Source organism: Pseudorca crassidens, chromosome 4, assembly GCF_039906515.1.
Source record: "Pseudorca crassidens isolate mPseCra1 chromosome 4, mPseCra1.hap1, whole genome shotgun sequence".
Taxonomy (NCBI): Eukaryota; Metazoa; Chordata; class Mammalia; order Artiodactyla; family Delphinidae; genus Pseudorca; species Pseudorca crassidens.
In genome coordinates, this window is record NC_090299.1 from 34,404,883 (window position 1) to 34,432,027 (window position 27,145).

General features: G+C 38.3%; 1 long non-coding RNA gene across 1 annotated transcript; it reads right to left on the bottom strand.

Annotated features, from left to right (window-relative positions):
• Positions 1 to 830: 830 nt before the first annotated feature.
• LOC137223111 (uncharacterized) lies at positions 831 to 27,145 on the bottom strand. The gene is made up of 4 exons (XR_010942721.1): positions 27,000 to 27,145; positions 10,577 to 10,674; positions 9,119 to 9,224; positions 831 to 1,007 (listed from the first exon to the last, which is right to left on the bottom strand). It is a non-coding gene; the product is annotated as an uncharacterized lncRNA (long non-coding RNA).

A 27,145-nucleotide genomic window follows, 5' to 3' on the forward strand; every position in this document is an offset into this window, starting at 1 on the left:
TCTTTTTTTTTTTTAGGCATAATTTATTATTATATCTTATTAACATTTATTGAGAACCTAGTAAGTACCAGCACTGTGTTAAGTGCATACATATATTATAGAAAGACATGCCCATTCCCAGATCATTTTATCAAATGAAATTATTTCAACTTCTGACCACTTATTTCTTGTATTCTTTCACATAGCTTCATACTCTATTGTTTCTCTCTTATCAACAAGAAAAAGAACATGGCTTGTTAAATTGTTCCCTTTACTGTATATCAAGTCTTGTACCATTCTGATAAAACCTTGGGTTAATCTAAATTTATCTGACCTGGGAAAACCCACTAGTACTGTCATCAGATTCAAAAGCTGAATAGCATGAACCCGCCATCCTCCATAGTTAGCTTTCTCATGGCTATAAAATCTTCATTCTTCTTGCTGGACCATGTTCCTAGGGAGGACACCATCACTGCCAATTTTCTGGAATGACCAGCTGCCACAGCCCATTGGAGGCCAGGCAGCTGCACAATTCTCCTGTGGTTTCTAATGCCAGAGGGCCACACTGGGGCATGGACCAGCTTTGCCATTGCAGGATCCTCCACTCCCACAACTGCATCTCTGGCTGCCACCCTGAGGACCAGCAATTCTTTAAAGTTACTTTTCTGGTTGCCCTAAAGATTCTCTTCCCAATACCTTTTCTTTGTATTGGTTGATATATGGGATAAAACTAGAGGGCCACTTGCTCAGGTTCCTGGGGCTTCCAGGTTTACTAAGTTCTAAATCCAAACACTAGAATCTCAAGCAAAATTGAGCACAGAGGTCAACAACCCTTACTGTATTGATCTTGCTGTCATGTTAGTAGGTACTGTGGCACAGACCACAAGAGAAAGCTTTGCAACATCACTACTTACCTGTCTAATGGGGAAGAATTCTCTTGGAAATCTCTAACAACACAATACTTGAATTAGTACTGCCAAAATGAGGATGCTTAGCAATCTTCAGTGGCTTGCAGGAATTTGATTTACCTGAAGAATAAAACTAGGTTTAAAAAAAAACCAAAGGTTTTCTAAAGAAAAGGTAGTATCTGACTGCCAAGTCCTTGGAGACCAAGAGAAACATATTGAGGACTGCGGTCTGAAAAAGAGAGAGAATTCATAGAAGAAACTCTTGGAGATGATGAAAACAGTGACCACAGAGAAAAGATCAACCCAATCCTGCAGCTTCAAAGAGGACAGCAAACCAAGGGGAATTCTGAGAGGGAAACAGGAGAAATTTCATCATTAAAGTGACTGAACTTGAAGATGTCAAGGGGAGGGGAAGCAGAGAAACTAGTTCAAAAGAAACTGAGCTTTTCTCCACAGAGAAAGCACTCAATTTTTTGGAGACATCCAAAATTTCACAGGGAAAAGGTTATTATTATTGTTTGTTCTTTCCTATAACAGCAGTCTACCTGGAAAGCAATAGAGTCAGCTAGAAAAACACAATGCAGGCTTCCGTTCTGGGGGAAGTGGAAAAAAGGAAGAGGACCAATGTTGCCTCCTTTTTACCCACTCTTTTTTTTTAACATCTTTATTGCAGTATAACTGCTTTACACTGTTGTATTACTTGCTGCTGTATAACAAAGTGAATCAGCTACATGTATACATATATCCCCATATCCACTCCCCCTTGCATCTATCTCCCTCCCACCCTCCCTATCCCACTCTTCTAGGTGGTCACAAAGTACTGAGCTGATCTCGCTGTGCTATGCGGCTGCTTCTCACTAGCTATCTATTTTACATTTGGTAGTGTATATATGTCTATCCCACTCTCTCACTTTGTCCCAGCTTACCCTTCCCCCTCCCCATGTCCTCAAGTCCATTCTCTATGTCTGCGTGTTTATTCCTGTCCTGGTCCTAGGGTCTTCAGAACCATTTTTATTTTTTAGATTCCATATATATGTGTTAGCATACAGTATTTGTTTTTTTCTTTCTGACTTACTTCACTCTGTATGACAGACTCTAGGTCCATCCACCTCACTACAAATAACTCAGTTTCGTTTCTTTTTATGGCAGAGTAATATTCCATTATATATATGTACAACATCTTCTTTATCCATTCATCTGTTGATGGACACTTAGGTTGCTTCCATGTCCTGGCTATTGTAAATAGAGCTGCAATGAACATTGTGGTACATGACTCTTTTTGAATTATGGTTTTCACAGTGTATATGCCCAGTAGTGGGATTGCTGGGTCATATGGTAGTTCTATTTTTAGGTTTTTAAGGAAATGCCATAGTGTTCTCCATAGTGACTATTATCAGTTTACATTCCCACCAACAGTGCATGAGGGTTCCCTTTTCTCCACACCCTCTACAGCATTTATTGTTTGTAGATTTTTTGATGACGGCCATTCTGACTGGTGTGAGGTAATACCTCATTGTAGTTTTGATTTGCATTTCTCTAATGATTAGTGATGTTGAGAATCCTTTCATGTGTTTGTTAGCAATCTGAATATCTTCTTTGAAGAAATGTTGATATAGATCTTCTGCCCATTTTTGGATTGGGTTGTTTGTTTTTTTGATATTGAGCTGCATGGGGTGCTTGTATATTTTGGAGGTTAATCCTTTGTCAGTTGCTTTGTTTGCAAATATTTTCTTCCTTTATGAGGGTTTTCTTTTCATCTTGTTTATGGTTTCCTTTGCTGTGCAAAAGCTTTTAAGTTCCATTAGGTCCCATTTGTTTATATTTCCATTTCTCTAGGAGATGGGTCAAAAAGGATCTTGCTGTGATTTATGTCATAGAGTGTCCTGCCTTTGTTTTCCTCGAGGTGTTTTATAGTGTCTGGCCTTATATTTAAGTCTTTAATCCATTTTGAGTTTATTTTTGGGTATGGTGTTAGGGAGTGTTCTAATTTCATTCTTTTATATGTAGCTGTCCAGTTTTCCCAGCACCACTTATTGAAAAAGCTGTCTTTCCTCCATTGTATATTCTTGCCTCCTTTATCAAAGCTAAGGTGACCATATGTGTGTGGGTTTATCTCTGGGCTTTCTATCCAGTTTCATTGATCTATATTTCTGCTTTTGTGCCAGCACCACACTGTCTTGATTACTGTAGCTTTGTAGTATAGTCTGAAGTCAGGGAGCCGATTCCTCCAGCTCCATTTTTCTTTCCCAAGATTGCTTTGGCTATTTGGGGTCTTTGGTGTTTCCATACAAATTGTGAATTTTTTTGTTCTAGTTCTGTGATAAATGCCATTGGTAGTTTGGTAGGGATTGCATTGAATCTGTAGTTTGCTTTGGGTAATATAGTCATTTTCACAGTATTGATTCTTCCAATCCAAGAACATGGTATATCTCTCCATCTGTTTGTATCATCTTTATTTTCTTTCACCAGTGTCTTATAGTTTTCTGCATACAGGTCTTTTGTCTCCTTAGGTAGGTTTATTCCTAGGTATTTTATTCTTTTTGTTGCAGTGGTAAATGGGAGTGTTTCCTTAATTTCTCTTTCAGATTTTCCATCATTAGTGTATAGGAATGCAAGAGATTTCTTTGCATTAATTTTCTTTCCTGCAAGTTTACCAAATTCATTGCTTAGGTCTAGTAGTTTTCTGGAAGCATCTTTAGGATTCTCTGTATAGTCTCGTGTCATCTGCAAACAGTGAGAGTTTTACTTCTTCTTTTCCAATTTGGGTTCCTTTTATTTCTTTTTCGTCTCTGATTGCTGTGGCTAAAACTTCCAAAACTATGTTGAGTAACAATGGTGAGAGTGGGCAACCTGTCTTGTTCCTGATTTTAGTGGAAATGGTTTCAGTTTTTCACCATGAGAACAAAGTTGGCTGTGGGTTTGTCATATATGGCCTTTATTATGTTGAGGTAAGTTCCCTCTATACCTACTATCTGGAGGGCTTTTATCATAAATCAGTGTTGAATTTTGCCAAAAGCTTTTTGTGCATCTATTGAGATGATCATATGGTTTTTATCCTTCAGTTTGTTAATATGGTTTATCACATTGATTGATTTGCCTATATTGAAGAATCCTTGCATCTCTGGGATAAACCCCACTTGATCATGGTGTATGATCCTTTTATTGTGCTACTGGATTCTGTTTGCTAGTATTTTATTGAGGATTTTTGCATCTGTCTTCATCAGTGATATTGGCCTGTAGTTTTCTTTTTTTGTAACATCTTTGTCTGGTTTTGATATCAGGGTGATGGTGCCCTTGTAGAATGAGTTTGAGAGTGATCCTCCCTCTTCTGTATTTTAGAAGAGTTTGAGAAGGATAGGTGTTAGCTCTTCTCTAAATGTTTGATATAATTTGTCTGTGAAGACTTCTGGTCCTGATTTTTGTTTGTTGGAAGAGTTTTAATCACAGTTTCTGTTTCAGTGCTTGTGATTCATTGTTTATATTTTCTATTTCTTCCTGGTTCAGTCTCAGAAGGTTGTGCTTTTCTAAGAATTTGTCCATTTCTTCCATGTTGTCCATTTTATTGGCATATAGTTGCTGGTAGTAATTTCTCATAATCCTTTGTATTTCTGCAGTGTCAGTTGTTACTTCTCCTTTTTCATTTCTAATTCTGTGATTTGAGTCTTTTTCCTTTTTTTCTTGATGAGTCTGGCTAATGGTTTATCAATTTTGTTTATCTTCTCACAGAACCAGCTTTTAGTTTTATTGATCTTTGCTATCTTTTCCTTCATTTCTTTTTCATTATTTCTGATCTGATCTTTATGATTTCTATCCTTTTGTTAACTTTGGGTTTTTTTTTTGTTCTTCTTTCTCTAATCACCTTAGCTGTAAGGTAGGGTGTTTATTTGAGACTTTTCTTGTTTCTTGAGGTAGGATTGTATTGTTATAAACTTCCCTCTTAGAACTGCTTTTGCTGCATCCCATAGGTTTTGGGCCGCTGTGTTTTCATTGTAATTTTTTTCTAGGTATTTTTTGCTTTCCTCTTTGATCTCTTCAGTGAACTCTTGGTTATTTTGTAATGTATTATTTAGCTTCCATATGTTTGCTTTTTTTTTTTTTTTTTTTTTTACAGTTTTTTTCCTTTAATTGATAGCTGGTCTCATGGTGCTATGGTCGGAAAAGATATTTGATACAATTTCAATTTTCTTAAATTTACCAAGGCTTGATTTGTGACCCAAGTTATGATCTATCCTGGAGAATGTTCCATGAGCACTTGAGAAGAAAGTGTATTCTGTTGTTTTTGGATGGAATGTTTTATAAATATCAATTAAGTCCACCTTGTTTAATGTGTCCTTTAAAGCTTGTGTTGCCTTATTTATTTTCATTTTAGTTAATCTCTCCATTGGTGAAAGTGTGGTATTAAAGTCCCCTACTATCATAGTGTTACTGTCAGTTTCCCCTTTTATGGCTGTTAGAATTTGCCTTAGGTATTGGGGTACTCCTATGTTGGGTGCATAGTTATTTAGAATTGTTATATCTTCTTCTTGGATTGATCTCTTGATCATTATGTAGTGTCTTTCTTTGTTTCTTGTAATAATCTTTATTTTAAAGTCTGTTTTATCTGATATGCAAATTGCTACTCCAGCTTTCTTTTGATTTCCATTTTCATGGAATATCTTTTCCCATCTCCTCACTTTTAGTCTGTATCTGTCCCTGTGTCTGAAGTGAGTCTCTTGTAGACAGTATATGTATGGGTCTTGTTTTTGTATCATTTCAGCCAGTCTATGTCTTTTGGTTGGAGGATTTAATCCATTTACATTTAAGGTAGTTATCGATATGTATGTTCCTATTACCATTTTCTTAATTGTTTTGTGTTTGTTACTGTAGGTCTTTTCCTTCTCTTGTGTGTCCTGCCCAGAGAACTTCCTTTAACATTTATTGTAAAGCTGGTTTGGTGGTGCTGAATTCTCTTAGCTTTTGCTTGTCTGTAAAGATTTTAATTTCTCCATCAAATCTGAATGAGATCCTTGCTGGATAATCTTGGTTGTAGGTTTTTCCCTTTCATCATTTTAAATATGTCCTGCTGGGCTTCCCTGGTGGTGCAGTGGTTGAAAGTCCGCCTGCTGATGCAGGGGACACAGGTTTGTGCCCCGGTCCGGGAAGACCCCACATGCCATGGAGCGGCTGGGCCTGTAAGCCATGGCCGCTGGGCCTGCACATCCAGAGTCTGTGGTCCGCAACGGGAGAGGCCTGTGTACTGCAAAAAAAAAAAAAAAGTGTCCTGCCACTCCCTTCTGTCTTGCAGTTTCTGCTGAAAGATCAGCTGTTAACCTTATGGGTATTCCCTTGTATGTTATTTTTGCATTTCCATTGCTACTTTTAATATTTTTATTTGTATTTAATTTTTGATAGTTTGATCAATATGTGTCTTGGCATGTTTCTCCTTGGATTTATCCTGTATGGAACTCTCTGCACTTCCTGGACTTGATTGACTATTTCCTTTCCCATGTTAAGGAAGTTTTCAACTATAATCTCTTCAAATATTTTCTCAGACCCTTTCTTTTCCTCTTCCTCTTTTAAGACCCCTATTATTCAAATGTTGGTGCATTTCATGTTGTCCCAGTGGTCTCTGGGACTGTCCTCAATTCTTTTCATTCTTTTTTCTTTATTCTGCTCTGCCATAGTTATTTCCACTATTTTATCTTCCAGGTCCCTTATCCATTCTTCTGCCTCAGTTATTCTGCTATTGACTCCTTGTAGAGAATATTTAATTTCATTTATTTTGTTATTCATCATTTGTTTGCTGTTTAGTTCTTCTAGGTCCTTGTTAAATATTTCTTGTATTTTCTCCATTCTGTTTCCAAGATTTTGGATCGTCTTTACTCTCATTACTCTGAATTCTTTTTTAAGGTAGACTGCCTATTTCCTCTTTATTTGTTTGGTCTGGTGGGTTTTTACCTTGCACCTTCATTTCCTGCATATTTCTCTGTCTTATTCTGTTGCTTAACTTACTGTGTTTGGGGTTTCCTTTTAGCAGCCTGCACGTTCGTACTTCCCTTTGTTTTTTGTGTCTGCCCCAGTGGGTAAAGTTGGCTCAGTGGGTTGTTTAGGCTTCCTGTTGGAGGGGACTAGTGCCTGTGTTCTGGTGGGTGAGGCTGGATCTTGTCTTTCTGGTGTGCAGGACTGCATCCAGTGGTGTGTTTTGAGGTGTCTGTGACCTTAGTATGATTTTAGGCAGCCTCTCTGCTAATGAGTGGGTTGTGTTCTTGTCTTGTTAGTTGTTTGGCCTGGGGTGTCCAGCACTGGAGCTTGCTGGTCGTTGAGTGGAGCTGGGTCTTGGCATTGAGATGGAGCTGTTTGGGAGAGCTTTTGCCTATGTTTTTTACATGGGGCCAGGAGGTCTCTGGTGGTCCAGTGTCCTGAACTCGGTTGTCCCACATTTGAGGCTCAGGCCTGATACCCCAGTGGTGCACCAATACCCTGTCAACCACACAGCCAGGTACATGGGGAGTTTCTTGCCTTTTGGGACATCTGAGGTCTTCTGCCAACGTTCAGTAGGTGTTCTGTAGGAGTTGCTCCACATGTAGATGTATTCTTGATGTATTTGTGGGGAGGAAGGTGATCTCCATGCCTTACTCTTCTGCCATCTTGAAGGTATCTCCTCCTTCTGTGGTATTCTTGCTGCCATTATTTTCGGCTGCTTCTTGTGGCTCTGAAAACTGATTACTTCTCTTAGGACAGCCACCATGTTTTACCACTGCAGGAGAGTCTTGCTTTTGCTGCCCTTGCTCCTGGTTTGGGCCTGTGAGGTATCTGAGTGTTAGTTTCAATCCAGGTTGCCTCTTCTTGAAGTCCAAAGTTTACAGTTCTTAGTGCCCAGTGACTTGACTCCCCCTGTCAGTCTTCTTTGAGAGGACTCTAGCCCCCAAAAATCCTGAGATAAGATTGGTCTGCTGTCAGCCCAGTATGGCCTACAGCCATGTCCCTGTTTCTAACCCTGGGAAATCCATTTAGTCGTCAAGAGGTCTTTCCTTATTAGCCTCTCCTCAGGTGACTCATCCTCCATAGGTGACTCTCTGGTATTTGTTCCCAAGAGTTAGCAGGATGAAAACATTCTGGCATTTGAATAGAAATGCAAAACATGGAATCATTAGTGTATCATCCCATCTATCTAAGCAAATAAAAGTTACCTAATATCATTCATCCTACTCAGGGATAACAACCGTCAGTCACTGGGTGAGGCAACAACAGGGGTACATTTCTCAGTGGAATTCATGTAACTGGTTCCTCTTGGAGTTGTGCTGTGTATAGCCATCATGGCTCTGACCACTACTTAAATGTAACTATTTACCTTTCATCCATTTTCTATGCACATTTGCGAATATATGTAGTCATATACATACATATTCATACACATATATATACAAAGTGATATATATGTATATCACTTTGTAACAGGACATTTTTATACAAGTGCCCTGGGTTCAGGCATCCAAGACAGTGGCATTCAAATGACCCTCTTGGCATATCTCTTGGTACACAGAGCATAGCTTGTGCCAGAAAAAGTTGGACAGCATTTTTACATAGAAGTTACAGAGGAACAGAGGGCCTTCCTAGGAGGAAACTTCAGGCTCAAGATGTTTCCCTTTTTAGTTTAAAAGTTATGAAAACCTGGGGCTTCCCTGGTGGTGCAGTGGTTGAGAGTCCGCTTGCTGATGCAGGGGACATGGGTTCGTGCCCCGGTCTGGGAAGCTCCCACATGCCGCGGAGCGGCTGGGCCCGTGAGCTATGGCCGCTGAGCCTGTGCATCTGGAGCCTGTGCTCCGCAACGGGAGGGGGCACAACAGTGAGAGGCCCGCATACCGCAAAAAAAAAAAAAAGTTATGAAAAACTGTAGGATGGACCGAGGTGTTGCTGACCAAGTTCTCATGTCAATAATGTGCAAAGAAATGTTGATATGCAACAAGAATATATCAAAAGTGTGTGGGTAGGTTAAACTAGTGGATAGGAAAATGTATCAAGGGAAGGTTGATTTTGGGTCTACATGGGAGCTTGACTCAGAGCCTTTTGGAATCTTATCACTTTGAAATGGAAGTGGGTGTGTGTGGGAACCCAGAGAGTTATAACTTGGGGAGTTCGAGCTGGATTTGACCTAGGGTATCCTTCCTCTGAGCTGGAAGTTCTGGCACAGATAAGAGCAGGTGTCTTGGTGCAAGTCCATCTCTGTGGATGACCTTGGCTCCACCACTCACCACAGTGTTGAGCAGGGACACCCAGTGTGCGGTATACTCAGGAGGCATCAGGCATGGCTACCAAGTCTCCAGCATTGAAGACAGAACAGCAGCACAGAAGAAGATTCTGGAACAAGCAGCATCAAGACAGCAGTCATTAGGGGGACCTCCAGCCTCAGGAAAAACATTTTGCATCTTGGGGCAAGACTAGAGAAGACACGTTTGATCCTTTGGGCAGAATAAGCACCAGGGGAATAATTGGACACACTGGGGAGAAGAATTAAAAAGTAGACTGGGAGACTTGGAGTTATACTTGGAAATTTTAATGCAGAGTCACATTGTTTGTGTCCCAAGCTGAGGAAGAAGATGATACCAATTACATATTCAAACTCATTGGTCATATGCAAAACTTTATATTGTGGGTATTTCCCAAGTCATTAAAGGTTTTTCAGAATCTTGAGTTTGAATGACTAAATTGTTCAATTTCTTCATCTGTAAAGTGGGGATAATAATACCTGCTTTGCAGGGTGGCTGTGAGGATGAAATAAGATAGTGTTTTTTAAAGAACCTAAATAACAGTAGGCAAACAATACAAGGTAGCTATTGTAATGGGCAAATTAATTCTTCAACTTCTCATTTCAGCAGGATTTAAATTTATGTAGTAGTTAAATAAGTCACACACTTTTTGATGATATTTATAAGTCCTTCCGGTTTAAAAAAAATGCTGAAAGGAAAAAGAAGAACTGAAAATAAACTCCTGTGATACCATCTCTCTCCAAATATCATTGCACAATTGTTGGTTTGCAACATTGCATTGACTTAAAAAAATAAAATAGAAATGCGACATGTTAAAGCAAATATTCTAAGTAAACAAATTGCTTCTAATTCTCAGAAGTCCATATAGATAATACTACAATGGAAAGTTTTATAAGGCAAATAACACTTAGTTAAATAATTTTGCTTTTTAAACTTTTAAGTTTGTTAATACATACAGTATTTTAAGCTAGATTTACAAATTCGAAAGCAGAGACTAAAACAATTATTGTTAAAAAATCTCTTGTGAAAAAGGTGTTTGTGGGTCTCAGAACAGATGGCCCTTGGCTTGGCATCTGTGAGCTATCTCATGACATGGAGAGGACTTATCTTTTATCTAGGCTTTTCTTTTCTTTTTAAAGGACAGTTGAACTTAGCATTTGAAATACTGAATGGGATATTTTTATTGATTTAGATATATTAGTATTTGTTTCAAAACTTCACTGAATACATTTTCAATTATTAAAAACATGGATATTCCTGGTAGAAAATCTGGAAAATATAAACAAAAAGGAGAAAATATAAAACCACCTACAGTTCCATCGGTCAGAGATAACGCTGGATATTTGAATCTTTAAAAATGCATTTATACCTGTCTTAGTTTGGGTTGCTCTGACAAATTACCATTCACCAGGTGCTTATAAACAACAGAGGTGTATATCTCACAGTTCTGGAGGCTGGAAATTCGAGATCAGAGTGCCAGCGTGGTCGGGTTGTGGTGAGGGCCCTCTTCCAGGTTGCGGACTGCTAACTTGCTGCTGTATCTTTACATGGAAAGAGAGGGAACTAACTCTCTGGCCTCTTACAAGGGCATTAATCCCATATGAGGACTCCATCCTCATGACCTAATTACCTCCCAAATACCATCACCTTGGGGGTTAGATTTCAACAAATGGATTTTTGTGGCATACACACACTCAGTCCATAACAACACCTGTATACGCATGTTTAAAGCAAAAACACAATCACGCATTGAAAATTATACATTTTTCAACCTAGCAATGTGTTTTAAACGTTTGCCCATATTACTTAATGCTTTTTCATTTCCTTTTTAAACATCCACAGATTTCCATTTTATGACTAAACCACATTTTATTTAACCAATCTTCTATCATAAACCTTTTAGCTTTTTACTGTTTCATCAGTTATAAATAGTATTTCTACAAACATTCTTGTGGCTAACTCTTTGCACACATCTGTGATTTTGTATAGAAGGAAATTATGGGTCAAAGGCAATAGGCAAAAATATTAGAAATGTTTGATATATATTGCATATTGTCCTCCAGAAGAAAGTTACAAAACAACATTCCTTCCTCTATTCCTTCAGTGCGTATTTCCCTAAGTCCTCAACACTGTTGATTATTGCTCTTAAAAAAATTTCCTAAATTTTTTTTTTTTTTTTTTTTTTTTTATGGTACGCGGGCCTCTCACTGTTGTGGCCTCTCCCGTTGCGGAGCACAGGCTCCTGATGCACAGGCTCAGCGGCCATGGCTCAGGGGCCTAGCCGCTCCACGGCATGTGGGATCTTCCCAGACCAGGCACGAACCCGTATCCCCTGCATTGGCAGGCGGACTCTCAACCACCGCGCCACCAGGGAAGCCCAAAATTTCCTAAATTGATAAGACTAAAATGCATATAATTTCACATTTATTTATTTACTTATCTGTGTGATTATATTTTCTTATTTGTCTATTACTAACTTGTAAAGGTTTCCCACTTGAATATGCAAATGTTAAAGTGTTAATGTTGAATGCTGAATATAAAAAAGAAATAATGCTTACTTGCTTTCCTACATTTATTGTCAAGTCTTAACTTTTCTCAACCCCTTTTTGTACAGGATCTCACACAATTCCTTAAGTGAAGTAGTCATATTTTATTTATTTATTCATTGAAGTATAGTTGATTTACAATGTTGTGCTAATTTCTACTGTACAGCAAAGTGACTCAGTTTTACACATATATATGTTCTTTTTAAAATATTCTTTTCCATTATGTTTTATCCCAGGAGACTGGATATAGTTCTCTGCACTATACAGTAGGACCTTGTTGTTTACCCATTCTAAATGTAATAGTTTGCATCTACTAACCCCAAACTCCAAGTCCATCCCTCGCCTTCTACGCCCCCTTGGCAACCACAAGTCTGTTCTCTATGTCTGTGAGTCTGTTTTTGTTTTGTAGATAGGTTCATTTGTGCAATATTTATTTTTTATTTATGTTTTTATTTTTTGACTGCGTTGGGTCTTTGTTGCTGCGTGCAGGCTTTCTCTAGTTGTGGCGAGAGGGGGCTACTCTTTTTTTTTTTTTTTACATCTTTATTGGAGTATAATTGCTTTACAGTGGTGTGTTAGTTTCTGCTTTATAACAAAGTGTATCAGTTATGCATATACATATGTTCCCATATCTCTTTCCTCTTGCATCTCCCTCCCTTCCACCCTCCCTATCCCACCCCTCCAGGTGGTCACAAAGCACCGAGCTGATATCCCTGTGCTATGCGGCTGCTTCCCACTAGCTATCTACCTTACGTTTGGTAGTGTATATATGTCCATGCCTCTCTCTCGCTTTGTCACAGCTTACCCTTCCTGCTCCCCATATATTCAAGTCAATTCTCTAGTAGGTCTGTGTCTTTATTCCTGTCTTACCCCTAGGTTCTTCATGACTTTTTTTTCCTTAAATTCCATATATATGTGTTAGCATATGGTATTTGTCTTTCTCTTTCTGACTTACTTCACTCTGTATGACAGACTCTAGGTCTATCCATCTCATTACAAATAGCTCAATTTCATTCCTTTTTATAGCTGAGTAATATTCCATTGTATATATGTGCCACATCTTCTTTATCCATTCATCCGATGATGGACACTTAGGTTGTTTCCATCTCTGGGCTATTGTAAATAGAGCTGCAGTGAACATTTTGGTACATGATTCTTTTTGAATTATGGTTTTCTCAGGGTATATGCCCAGTAGTGGGATTGCTGGGTCATATGGTAGTTCTATTTGTAGCTTTTAAGGAACCTCCATACTGTTCTCCATAGTGGCTGTACCAATTCACATTCCCACCAGCAGTGCAAGAGTGTTCCCTTTTCTCCACACTCTCTCCAGCATTAATTGTTTCTAGATTTTTTGATGATGGCCATTCTGACTGGTGTGAGATGATATCTCATTGTAGTTTTGATTTGCATTTCTCTAATGATTGGGGCTACTCTTTGTTGTGGTGTGTGGGCTTCTCATTGAAGTGGCTTCTCTTGTTGTGGAGCACAGGCTGTAGGCATGCAGGCTTCGGTAGTTGTGGTGCGTGAGCTTAGTTGCTCCATGGCATGTGGGATCTTCTTGGACCAGGGATCAAACTCATGTCCCCTGCATTGGCAGGTGGATTCTTAATCACTGCACCACCAGGGAAGTCCCTGTGCCATATTTAGATTTCACATATGAGTGATATCATATGGTATTTGTCTTTCTCTTTCTGACTTACTTCACTTAGTATGATAATTTCTAATTTCATCCATGTTGCTGCAGATGGCATTATTTCATTCTTTTTTATGGCTGAGTAGTATTCCGTTGTGCATATGTACCATAACTTCTTTATCCCTTCATCTGTCAATGGACCTTTAGGTGTTTCCATGTCTTGACTATTGTGAATAGTGCTGCTATGAACATAAGGGTGCATGTATCTTTTTGAATTATAGTTTTGTCTGGGTATATTCCTAGGAGTGGGAATTGCTGGATCATATGGTAATTCTATTTTTAGTTTCCTGAGGAACCTCCATACTGTTTTCTATAGTGGCTGCACCAATTTAGATTCCCACCAACAACCAAAGGGTTGCCTTTACTCCACACCCTCTCTAGCATTTGTTATTTGAAGACTTTAATGATGGCCATTCTGACAGTATGAGGCGGATGCCCGCTCTCACCACTTCTATTCAACATAATATTGGAAGTACTAGCCACAGCAGACAAAATAAAGAAATAAAAGTTATCCAAATTGGAAGGGAGGAGGTGAAAGACTTATATGCTGAGAACTATAAAACATTAATAAGGGAGATTAAAGAGGATTCAAAGAAATGGAAAGATATCCCATGCTCTTAGATAGGAAGAATTAATATTGTTAAAATGGCAATACTACCCAAAGCAATCTACAGATTTAATGTGATCCCTATCAAATTATCCATGACATTTTCCACAGAACTAGACCAAATAATCCAAAAATTTATATGGAACCATAAAAGACCCAGAATTACCACAGCAATCCTGAGGAAAAGAAAAAAAGCGGGAGGCAAAGCTCTCCCAGACTTCAGACAATACTACAAAGCTACAGTAATCAAAACAGTGTGGTATTGGTACAAAACCAGACATACGGCTCAATGGAATGGATTAGAGAACCCAGAAATAAACCAACACACCTATGGTCAATTAATCTTCAACCAAGGAGGCAAGAATATAAAATGGGAGAAAGTGTCTTCAGCAAGTGGTGCTGGGAAAGTTGGACAGCTGCATGTAAATAAATGAAGTTAGGACACACTCTCACACCATGCACAAAAATAAACTCAAAATGCCTTAATGACTTAAACATAAGACATGACACCATAAAACTCCTGGAAGAGAGCGTAGGCAAAACATTCTCTGACATAAATTGTACCAGTGTTTTCTTAGGTCAGACTTGCAAGGCAATAGAAATAAAAGCAAAAATAAACAAATGGAACCTAATCAAACTTACAAGCTTTTACACAGCAAAGGAAACCATAAAAAGCAAACAAAAAACTGAAGAGATAACCTATGGAATGGGAGAAAATATTTGCAAATGATGTGACAGACAAGGGCTTACTCTCCAAAATACACAAATGGCTCATACAACTCAAGAACAAAAAACGAACAACCCAGTCAAAATATGGGCAGAAGACCTTAATGGACATTTCTCCAAAGAAGACGTATGTATGACCAGTAGGCACATGAAAAGATGCTCAACGGGGCTTCCCTGGTGGCGCAGTGGTTGGGAGTCCGCCTGCCAATGTAGGGGGCGCGGGCTTGTGCCGCGGAGCGGCTGGGCGTGTGAGCCATGGCCGCTGGGCCTGCGCGTCCGGAGCCTGTGCTCTGCGGCGGGAGGGGCCGCGGCGGTGAGAGGCCCACGTACCGCAAAAAAAAAAAAAAAAAAAAAAAAGATGCTCAACGTCATTAATTACTGGAGAAATGCAAGTCATATTTTAAATTACAAGGGACTGAAAATTAATTTGACTTGGAAGTTCAAATGGAAGTTCAAATTCATGATTTATGCTACTGAAGAAAAAGCTTGATCAAATTCAAAACTCTAAAAACGTACATCACCTCACATTGTTCCTGCAAAGAGTAAATGTAAATAATGTGATTCATCATTCAGAATCCTGGAATGGTGAACAGAAAGGGCCTTTAAAGTTCTAGTCCAACGACTTAGTGAGTTCACAGAGGAAGAAATTAAAACTTGGTATAATGGAAAACCATTAGGCTTTGGAGTTCGGTGCCTGGATTCAAATCCTGTTTGGCCACTTATCAAATGTAAAGAGAAGGAAAATATACTCAAAATCTTGGAGCTTTAGTTTTGCCGTCTCAAACTCTCAAACACAGTTAATGTTAACTGGTTCACTTAGACTATTGTGAGGTCATTTCCTTTCCTTGTCCTTTAGTGTCTTACCTGGGGTGACTTACCTAGTAAATTAGACAGAGCCGACTAGAGTTTTGTCCCTTGGTTCTTCATCACATGCTCTGTTCACTATATCCTGGCTCCTTTTCTAGTTAAGGCCTATTAAGGTGCATCATTTTAATTAGACTGGAATGGAACAAAGTTGTGGCAAATACTTGTTTGGTTGACTGAGTCTTCAGTGCCTTCCAACCAGAAACCACCAGGAGCACACTTGCAGTTCAACATATTGGATTTATTACTGGTTGCAAGGAGGAAGCCCACACACCATGGGAAATGTGAGGCATTTCAGTAGAAGGTGTCTGAAAGGATTCTCATGGGATGGGGACCCATGTGAGGTGAGTGTTGGGGAGAGTTTAAAACGTGGCTTTGTTCTGGATTGCATGCTATTGGGAATTGAGGATGAGTCCCTGATTGGATATTTTAAAAATCTTATGAGGTGGACAAAATAAAGTCAGGCTAAAGCTCTAGTGGGGAAAGGAGTGGCAGGTCCCCAAATTAGTCGGGGTATGGAGATGTTTGGAATTTTTGTGGTTTGCACAATGACCTTGTTTCTGTGCTTAGAAGATTACGGACGTGTCTTGTTTTTCTCACTTCATCATGGTAGCTGATGGTGATTTGGAAGCTTATTTATGGTCCACGGGAGAATACCAAGGCCTATTGTGAGTGCTGCACTAGCTCTTAACAATATTAAGGCTGTGGGTGTTAGGACAGTTTCTGGATGTCAGAAGACGCTTTTCTTGTTCTCTCTGCATCTCCTTTCTCTCTTGCCACCTGTAGGCCACCAGTGACTCTGGGACAAAATTCTGGCCAAAGAGAAACAAACATGCTCTTGCAGCTTCCTCACACAGTGTTTACTTTCAGATATTGGCACCACTCCTTCTCACTGTCCCATCTTCCTTCTTCCTGGTGGAAGGGGATATAATTGTCGAAGCTGCAACAGTCTTTTTGTAATTATGAAGAAATGGTCATGGAAATCTCAGGGTCTTTAGCCCCATTGATCTGCTGAACCAGTCCAGCACTGGTAACTCTGGATTTCTCACCATGGGAAATAAGAATACTCCCCAGTTAAAAAAAAAAAAAAAAAAAGCCACTCTAGTTATACTGTTTGTTACCTGAAGCTGAAAGCATTCCTGAAGTATTAGGTATTCATGCTCATTATTTATTAGACACTCTTCTGGCATCCAAATTTTTATGATGGCACAGAGCATTTACCATTTGGAAATGGAGTTTGGCAATGTCCTATTTTTTTTTTAATTAGGCTTATGTTAGGTGAATACATTATTGTTCTTTCTGCTTCACAAGGTTTGTCATTATTACTTCATTCAGATGCAATTTCTTTCTTGGTTTCAGAAACCTGCATAAAAATGAAAGCTTTAGAAACCTTCCAGGTCAGGTTGAGCAGGAAGAAGTGTGGGTGCATTTGTAGATGTGATTATTGAAAGGGTGAATACAGCTGTAAACCTAATTGCTGGATAATTGTGACTTCACCATTACAATTTGCAGGTCCCTGTAGCCTTTGTGATTTGTTAAGCTTAACAATGTATTGGTTGGTTTTAATTATCATTGACTTAGAGGTAGGAAAATCTCCTGTCCTCCTGGGGGGATAATTCCCTGGTTACTCTGGACCACTGTGGTTAGCACGTAGACTCCATAGCACAGAATCAGTGCTCACTGGAAAACTGCTAATGTATTGGGAGGTGGGGATAAGGACAGTAGCTAATTACTATTAACATTCAGTGTGCAGGAAAACTAAACCACAGGGCCAGTACGAATCCAATGTGTTCCGGATGCGAGATGAGAGATCTTAATAAAAGATAAGTGGAACTGTTCAGGAAAACTTCACGTACTGACAGCTAGGATTTGTCTATTGAAAATTATGTGCCTTTGGTCAGAATACATTTTACTGTGGCCAACAACTGGTAGTTATTCTACAGGTGTTTCTGATCTCTCTCTGCACCTTACACATAACAGGTACAAAATATTTGTCCAAGAAATGGTTGAAAATGTATTAAAATTTGCTTCTGCAAGATGGCTCCACAATAGTGACAGTAATAATTTATCAAAATATTCTCTATAAACAGTAAATTATTTAGCAGATCACCATTTATATACTGTGGATATATTACTGAGTAAAATATATTAATGTTCACTGTTGTGAACATAAAATATCCAGATGCAGGGAAATGTAATAATTGATGAGGAAGATTTTTGTTTACTTAATTAAATAGAAAGTGAATCTTGCATGGAGTCCTTGACCAGGAAAATGTGTCAGCACATGAAGCAGACCAGTGGCTCTCTTTTTCAAGAAAAATTTAACGGTAAATTACAACAAAATAGTTTCACAATATAAGTTTAACATTATGTATTTTATAAACATTTGAAATGTTTATGAAAAGACTGATCTTTTCCCTCCAGTTCTTGTAGGCAGATGAAATAAATCCATCCAAATAAATTCATATAATTTAATCTACGGCATGTTATGTGTTGTAGGTATGTGTTGAAGCTATGAGTACTGTACACCTTCACACATGCTTAGTAAAGTGCAGAAATTTACTAACAGAGGAACTTGCAGAATCCTAGTTTTGTGGTAACCACATTCAGTATGATTGTCATTATGCAGGGTTCTCAGAGTTTCTCCATTTTGTGTTTCTCCAGGAAGTATGCTCTTTGAATAGGAGATCTATGCTGGAAAAGATATTGCAAAAGGAGTTTAGAAGCTGGTCTGTTTTTCCTATTTTGAGGTTTTTATAGTGCTGTCAATTTTCCTGCAGAATTAAATTCTGGTGAAGTATGTGTTTTGATGAAATTATTTTGAGAGAATGAATGAATGAATGCATGAAAGAGTACTCTCAGCGTTTATTTAAAAGTAAATTTACTAGGAACTTCTCTTTGAATTTGTTAAAAGCCATAATGAAGGCAGGGAAGGGGCAGTTGCAATTCAGTGAAATAACTACTAGATTCGTTGTATAAACTGCAGTAAAAAATAGAGGAGGGAGTCTAGAAGGAGTGACTTTATTTTCTGGAGTGATATTTGAGATCACTTTTAAGGGGGAAGAAGGAGTTTTCCAGATGGACAAAGGGTAGGGAGGGCAGAACAGTTTCATACTGTGGCCCGTGATGTTTCTAAAACAGGCCACAGAATATTATGGCATCTTAGAAGTTTGATTACATTATATTAGGACTCATAAGGCTTTTTTTTTTCTTTTTCTGGCACAGAGAAATGTCAAGAGATGATGATAAGTAGGTTGTTCAGAGTTAGATTATGCATGCATTGAATGACATGCAAGAGTTTAAATTGTGTTCTGTGGTCCCTATAACACTAAGCTTCACTGGAGCAGGAACCGTGTCTGCTTCACTGAATGCAGCAGTCCTGGTGACCGGGAGAGTGCCTGACGTATTGTAGTTATTTAATGTGTGTTAAGTGAATGAGTGAGGAGCCATTGAAGAATTTTGAGAAAATTTTGAGAAAAGGAGCAACCAATGAACACTTAAATTTGGGGACCATCACTGATAGCAGTAAGAACATGGAAGTGAAGGGTGCATTTATTTTCTATTACTACTGTTAAATTACCACAAACTTAGTGGCCTCAAACTACACAAACTTATTGTTTTATAGTTCTTTGTGTCAGAAGTCTGACATCTGTCTCACTGGGCTAAAATCAAGGTGTCGGCAGGGCTGTGTTTCTTTCTGGAGGCTCTGGAGGAGAAGCCACTTCCTTGCTTTTCACACCTTGTACAGGCTGCCTGCGTTCTTGCCTCATGGCTCCCTTTCTTCATCTTCCTTTAACAACACTGCCTTTCTTGGACCCTTCACCCATCTTCCCATCTCTCTGACTGTTGTCCAGAAAGGTTCTCCATTTTCAAGGGCTCATGTGATAATATTGAACCCACTTGGATAATCCAAGATAATCTCCCCACGTCAAGGTCTTTCTCGTTAATCACATTGGCAAAAGTCCCTTTTGCCGTGTGAGATAACATATTCACAGGTTCTAGAGAACAGGCTGTGGACATCTCTGTTAAGAAAGAGGTTGTGAGGGGGATAAAGCTGATTCACTGAACAATTTTACTTTTCCTCTTTGCAGAAAGGTAGGCTACATGTTGCACCTTCTTTGCACTTAGTTGTGACCAATATGACTAAGTTCTGGCCAGTGGGAGTTACGTATACCTCCTCCAGGCCTGACTCATAAAACACCTCCTACTTAATCCTTGATGCTCTTTCTTTTCTCTCATCTGTTGGCTGGATGAAGAGGGCTCCAGCCATGCACTCTGAGACCCTGAGGGTTGGTAGAGTCTCTAGATAGAAGCAGCTGGGTTCCTTTGAAGAACCCCCACCAAACAGAGTGCACCATGATTTGCATGATAAAGAAAGCTTTGTTGTGTTAGCCCCTGAAACTGAGAAGTGTTGCTACAGCAGCCTATCCTGACTAATATTGAAATTTGTACCTCGCAGTGGGGTGCTGCTGTAACAGCAGCAATAAACGTGGCACTGACTCGTGTTTGGGCAGTGAGGACCCTAATATTAGGGACTTGAAATACAGTACCTCATGTTCTGAAGGGGAAAAACCATGGATAAGCTGATGTCTGGACTAAGTTGAAAGGCAAGATATAAAATCTTATAGCTTTAGGACAGTGATTCTTAACCTTGCTTACATATTAGAGTCACTTGGAGGATTTAAAAAACTATCTATGCTTGGCCCCTGCTCTCAGAGGTTCTGATTTGATTGATCAGTGTGTATGTGTTGGGGAAGGGAAAGGGGTATTGGTATCATTTTAACAGTGTTCCAAGTGATTCCAATGTGCAGCCAGGCTTGAGAACTAAAACTCTGGAACAGAGAGCAGCAAATGTTTTCTGTAAAGGGCTAAACAGTAAATGTTTGGGGCTTTGGGAAGCAAGAGTGTCTCTGTTATAAGTATTCAACTCTGCCACTATAGCATGGAAGCAACCATGACCATATGGAAGTACATGGGTGTGGCTGTGTGCCAATAAAACTTTATTTACAGAGCAGGCAAGCAGCTGGATTTGACCTGCCATTGGCCATAAATTTGCTGATCCCTTCTCTAGGACAGTGATTCTCAAATGTTTTCTTCTCAGGGTTTCTTTACCCTTTAAAAACTATTGAGGATCACAAAAACTTATGGGTTATATCTAGCAAGAATTACCATATTAAATTTAAACTGAAGTCAAAAAACAGAAATGAATAGAAAATAATCATAAATCCATTATGTTAACATAAGCAACATATTTTTATGATTACTGTACTTTCAAAAAATTTAATGTAAAGAATGGTGTTTTCTATTTTTGCAAAAGTCAGTACTGTCTAGCTTAATAGAAGACAGCTAGATTCTCATTTGTTTCTTCATTCACTCTGTTGTGATAAGTCGTTTTAATTGAAGTATATGAAGAAAATCTGACTTCACACAGATGTATAGATATTTCTTGTTAGAAGACCAGTCTCCTTCTCTTAAAGGAATATTTTAATAGCCTTTTCAGATAATTGTGGATATTCTTGGATACCACCTAGTCATTCAACAGGTGATAATTTCTTAAAAGTTGATTGCAAGGTGGAATCTGAAATCATATCCACAAACTTTTCACATACTATAACATTAAAATTCATTGGTCTGGTTGTGCTTTAAAGGAATCATTCACCTACGCATGATTTTATGATATCTTACACTGGTTACTTAGAAAATACTGTTTCCTTGAGTTTTACCATTGGGATACTTCGTTATATAGTATTTTTAAAAGTCACATTTGTTAATATCACTCCTGATCTCTTCAGAAAAGTCTTTAAGAATTCAGAAGCTGTCAAGCTCATGGTGGTGGGTATGAGTTTTCCAAAATTCTAATTTTCACTTGAAAGCTCAAGTTTTATCATTGGCAACAAGTACTGTCAGTTTGTTCGCCTTCAAGTGACAGGCTCACTTCATTTATTTTCAAGAAAATGACTGCCAAATACCCAAGTCTGAATAACCATATTTTGTTTATCACTTGTTCTCTCAAGTGTAAATGGTATTCCACGAAAAAGAGTTCAGTTTGCAACTCAAACAATTGCATGCTGCTTTTCCTCAAAACAACCTTTGTATTTAGGTATGCAGCAGAAGTGCTGTGGGTGTTCTTTCCTTTTGGTCTCACAGAATATTTAAGACTTCTTTTCCAAGGTCAAGATTTAATAACGTGAATAATTTTTACTGTTTCATGAAGGACATTTTTAAGTGAAACGAGCTTTTAAAAAAATGAACTGTGAGTACATAGGAAAAGATATGATACAATGTTAGGTCAATGATAACAATACAAAGATACAGTTGGATGACATTGTCTTGGTTTGTGCTAAAGTATCAACAGCTTTACATGTTGTTGTTTTGGTAGTACCAGTGTGAGTTTCAACACAGTGAAAAAGGAAAATAACCTCTTAGCATTATTGTGAAAGTATTTTTGACCCTGTGGATCCACTAAAAGGGTCTTTGGGATTCCCAAGGCTGTGCAGACCACACTTTGAAAACTTCTGCTTTAGGGGACGTGCTGTAAAGAAACAGAGTGTGTTAGTGTGGGATAGCTATTATTGGCTTCCTTTTGTATAAGGTGTTTCAGGAAAGATACAAGCTCAGAAAAAACTGGCCAGTTTTCAAGCTGAATATAAAATTGTAGAGGGAGTCCAAAGACTTGGGGTGAAAAATGGTTGGAAAGCCAATTGCTTCCAGATCCCAAATGGAGGCAAAAAGGGCCAGTAGAACTTCTTAGTTGGACAACATGATTTAATTCTATGGCAAAAGTCAGACGAAGGGGGAGACCTTCCAATAAGAAACAATAATCAAAGTAGCTGCAGTTAAGGAGGGAGAGGAAGAGAGGAGAATTATACCTGAGGATTATAGATGGAGGCAAATACAATAGAAGCCTACCAAGGGTTTGAAGAACTTGTCAAGAATTGCAAAATATCAGACTAAAAATTCTTGGAGCTGTAAAATCACCTTTTGGCTTTCAAACTTTTGGGAACACTCATTTCAGTTGTGTCCAAAGGGAAGAAATACACAATAAGAACCCCTAAAAGCTAAAGGTCAATGAGGAAATTATTCCCTGAGTGCAGAAATAAAGTTTAATCATGTAACTCACCCTCTCTCCAGGGTAGGGGACCTCATAAGCCCTGCCAAGCAGGATTTCAGAATTGCAATGGACTAATGAACACTGTGCATCTCCCAGTATTACCCAATTTGAAACGAGAGTTTTAACTGCATTTATTCCATCCCTGCTCCACCATTGTATATAGCCCAAGCCCAGAGCTGAATTCTACCTTCTCTTCTCTCAACTGTTTGCCACCTACAAGTGTCTGGTGGGGGACTCCACTAGGAGGTTGTATGGCCACTAGATGGAAGAAGCTTGGTTACCTGAATGGAGCAGATCCTGCCCAACAATTTGCACTGGATTGTGACGTGAGCAAGAAAGAAAAAAATCTTTATTGTGCTAAACCACTGAGATTTTGTTACAATCTTTGTTACAAATGTTCTTTATTACAATATTTAAACTACTCTGAATAATGCAGAGGCCATTCCATTGATCTAAACAGGCATTCAATGAGACACTGAAATAAAGTAGTGGCAGAAAGAAAAAGAAGAAATAACATAGATTAAAGGTAGAATCAATAAGCTTTTGTAGACTAGGGGAATGTGAGGGCAGAATAAGGGAGAGAGAGGTTTGGGATGAATTCTAGCTTCTTATCTTGGGTTGAAGTGGGTGGAAATTTGGATGGTACTCATAGAACAGTCCAGTGAAGCAGTAGCAATAAGCAGTAGCAATATGGGGGCTAAGAGCTTGGGACAGAGGTCTGGAAATGAGGCACATGGGAAAGAGTAGTGGTGGGGAGAATTTGTTGGGAAGATAATTCAGTGGGAGAAGAACACAGAGGTCATTTAATTCACAATAGAGAGAACAGTCTACAAAACAAGAGCAATAATGAACAATCAGGAAGGGAGAAAAATGGCAGAAAATGGTATATCAAACTGTTTTCTCATTTGGTTTCTGTGAAGAGTCATGAAGTGGTTAAGAGTCAAATATTGCAAAGATGTCAAATATGATAAGCTAAATATTTATTCAATTTTAAAATTAAGAGTATTGGTGACCTTCATGAAGATAATTTCAGTGGAGCATTGATGTAAAATTCAGAGCATTTTAGGATAAGTGTCTTATGATTTTATGGATGAAAATACAGACTGAAGGTGTTAGATCTTGACCAAGGTCCACAGCAAATGTTGGAGCTTGGTTTTGTAATCTTGCCTATCCAATACCACAGCCCAAGCTCCTCTACTCTTCCAAACTGAACCAGAAAAGGGCACTTTGCTAAGATGCTGATTCAGATACAATTTTTAAAGCAGGATAAAATAAGTTTATAGAAATCATAAGGATCAGTATGTATTTTCAGAGAGAAAGATGTAGAGAGGTTACTCTAAATTTTTATAATATTTTCTGAGAGAGGATTTCTCCCCACCCCTTCCCTCCCTCTTATTTCTCTTAAGTTGATTATATTGTCAGCCAGGAGTTACACTTTATGATGTGAATGGGTTTATCAGTGTCATATTTTTAAAAATAGGGTTTGTTTTTTTTTTTGATTTTAGAACACAGGGTGTACCAATCTGCAAAAATAAATTCTTGCTAAAACTATAATATCTAAGTAAGTTAACTGACAGACTGTTTTCTCTCTAAAGTCTTATAATACTTAATTAGCAAGATCAAAGTTTATAAGAGTTTAATAGCCACCTTCACATTTACCAGATGCCTTATTAGTAATTTGGTATTTAAAGTGTAATCCCTAAACAAGCCAAAAACAGAGCCAACTTTTTTAGGAGATAGTTAATGTAAGTTTTTTTCTTTAACAAACTTAATGGAAACCCCTAAATGCTGTCATAGAGTACTATTCAAAATAAGCTCCTTAGCAAAATAAATGAAAGACATGTCAAAACCCGAAGAAGCATTTGTCCTTGAGAGCCAAGGTGTCTGCAAATCTTGTGTAGGAAATCTCACTTTTCTTTCATTTCATATAAAGAAATTTTGTGTGAAATGAAAGAAAATAATTGGCATCACTTGAATCCATTATTCATTAAATTTTACTATTTTTGTACAAAGGGACCTTTCTTGGCATGTACTGATTTCCTAATCTGGAATGCTTGGTAAAATATTTTCATTAAGATGTGTTATTTTTAGCAGTAAAGAACCTTCCAGTTTGAGAGTCAACACATTCAATTTGGAGTACACATAAAGTCAAGAATAAATACAGTCAGCATTCTTAAACATAAACCTTGATACTGCCCTACTTCAGTTGCAATTTTTGATAGCATAATTCAGTAATATTTATCCCCTTTGCTTTTCTATAGCAACTATTTCTGTGAAACTGAGGCATTTGGTTGAAATGCCTCAGTAGAACAGAAAAGAATCATCTAATTTGTTTTTTGAAGGCTGTGTTGTAATGATGAGGAATTGAGAAATGGCCTGCATTCTATGCAAAACAATTAAAAATATATCTCTTTATATGTGTTGCAAATGTGTGCACATACATGTTTGATGCATATCCCATTTTAAAGACGTTAAGTCCCATCTGATTACCCATATGTTCTTAAAACAGGGTGGTAGATGATAATCTCCGTTTAAAAATTTGCTGAGAGGAAACAATTTAAAAAGAAAGAAGTCCCATCCTGAAAACCCCATATTAATTTTAAATCTCACATGTGGATCTTGGTAAAATGTAAGTAGAAAAATGTAGCTATCACATAACTATTACACATATTACATAAGAGTTAGGATACAGGATATGTTCCACATTTTAAGAGATAGTATTTTGCGATGCACACTGCCCCAAAGGAAATCAAAGAACATTCCACCCCTGCCAAAAACAAAAAAAAACAAAAACATAAACCTGAAACAGTTATGAAAAAACTAAACTAAGCTTATTTTTGTTTCCAAACCAAGCTTATTTCTTTAGCAATATTAAAACATTTTGTTTGGTTTTTCTCATCAAGACTAAAGTGTATCCTAGTCTCACAATTCAGAAGTTCCCAAAACTTTGTGCTTATGAAATTGAGTATCTGAAGAGGTCTAAATTTTTAGAGAGTATTTTCAGAATCTATTATATGCTGGAAAGATAGCATCACAGCTTCTGAATCTCTTGCCAAGTGTCAGGACTGTTTAACACATCTTATAAAAACAATGAAATTACATATTTTAAGTTATGCATTTCTGAAATATTTAAACAATAAACATGTTTTGCATGCAGATGAAACAATAAGGCTAAAACTTTGGTTTATAAAATCAGAATAGTTGTCTTTTGCAGTATTGGTTATATACAGTAAAGGCAAGTGAAATAAATATTTGGTGATTTTATGACACTAATTTTATATATTCACTCATTGAACAAGTATGAATTATTTACTCTGTGACAAGGTGTTACACTTATATCCCTGGGTGTGCAACAAAGGGTTAGGTACTTAATGCTTTCTGGAACTTGAGGACTAATTCTTCCCGTCCCTGTGAAGTAAGACCGTTTGTTGCATATACAGAGCAAAAGAAAAACAAACAAAACAAAAAATATGTCAATGAATCACAAAAACTATTTAACTGGGTTGGGACCCAAGGTTGTTCATATTCTTGGCCTGTAACTATCTGAACCCGCCCCCCCCCCCCCCCCCCGCAATGTCAGGCTGACCTCTTACTGGTGACTGGGTGAATACCAAGGTTCAGTGGTTTGTCCTGGATGCACATCCAAACATTTGGACATCTAGCCAATATTTTTAGTTAGAGCATTTTCTTCTGTTAACATTGTTTAGAAAAGTGTAATGTGTAACTTCCATAGAACATTCATATTTCTATTTTTATCATATTAAACAAATAAAAGCAGTCCATTTTTTGAATGCATTCCCTTTTCTGAAGTTCACATGGGGTTAAAGTAGTGTGATGTTAGTTATTTATGAACTGCTGTTGATAGCAAGAATACAGATATTGTGAATTCAGAACTTGAGAGACAGAAAATAAATCAAATCATTATGGGCTGTGACACACTCTATGAAAGACAGAAATAGGTGATGTGAATGATAGTAACAGGGGACGGAGGGGGAGAGGAAAGGCCAAGAAGAACCTCTCTGAGGAGGTAACATATACACTGAGGTCTGAAGGATGAGAAGTCATAGGAAGAACCAGGAAAAGAGCCTTCTAGGGAGAGAGAACTGAAAGCCTAGAACTACGAGGTGAAAGGAGCTTGTTGGTTAGGAACAGGAAGGAGGGTAGCTTAAAGTCCCCTAGAAAGGATCTTTCTGACTTAGATGATCTTGTATCTAATGGAGAGTTCCCTGCTGTCAAGCAGGAGAGCCTAGATTATTCTACAGAAACCAACCATCCCCCAGGTCAGCCGCTCTAAACAACCAGATAGATTTCTCACTCACTCTATCTGCCAGTTGCAGGCTGGCCAGGTGCTCTGGTCTGTATCCTTCTCACTCCAGGACCCAAGCTGACGGAGCAGGCACTATCTGGAACGCAGCACTTACAGTGGCAGAGTCAAAAGAGAAAGCATTGCACATCGAGTACAGGC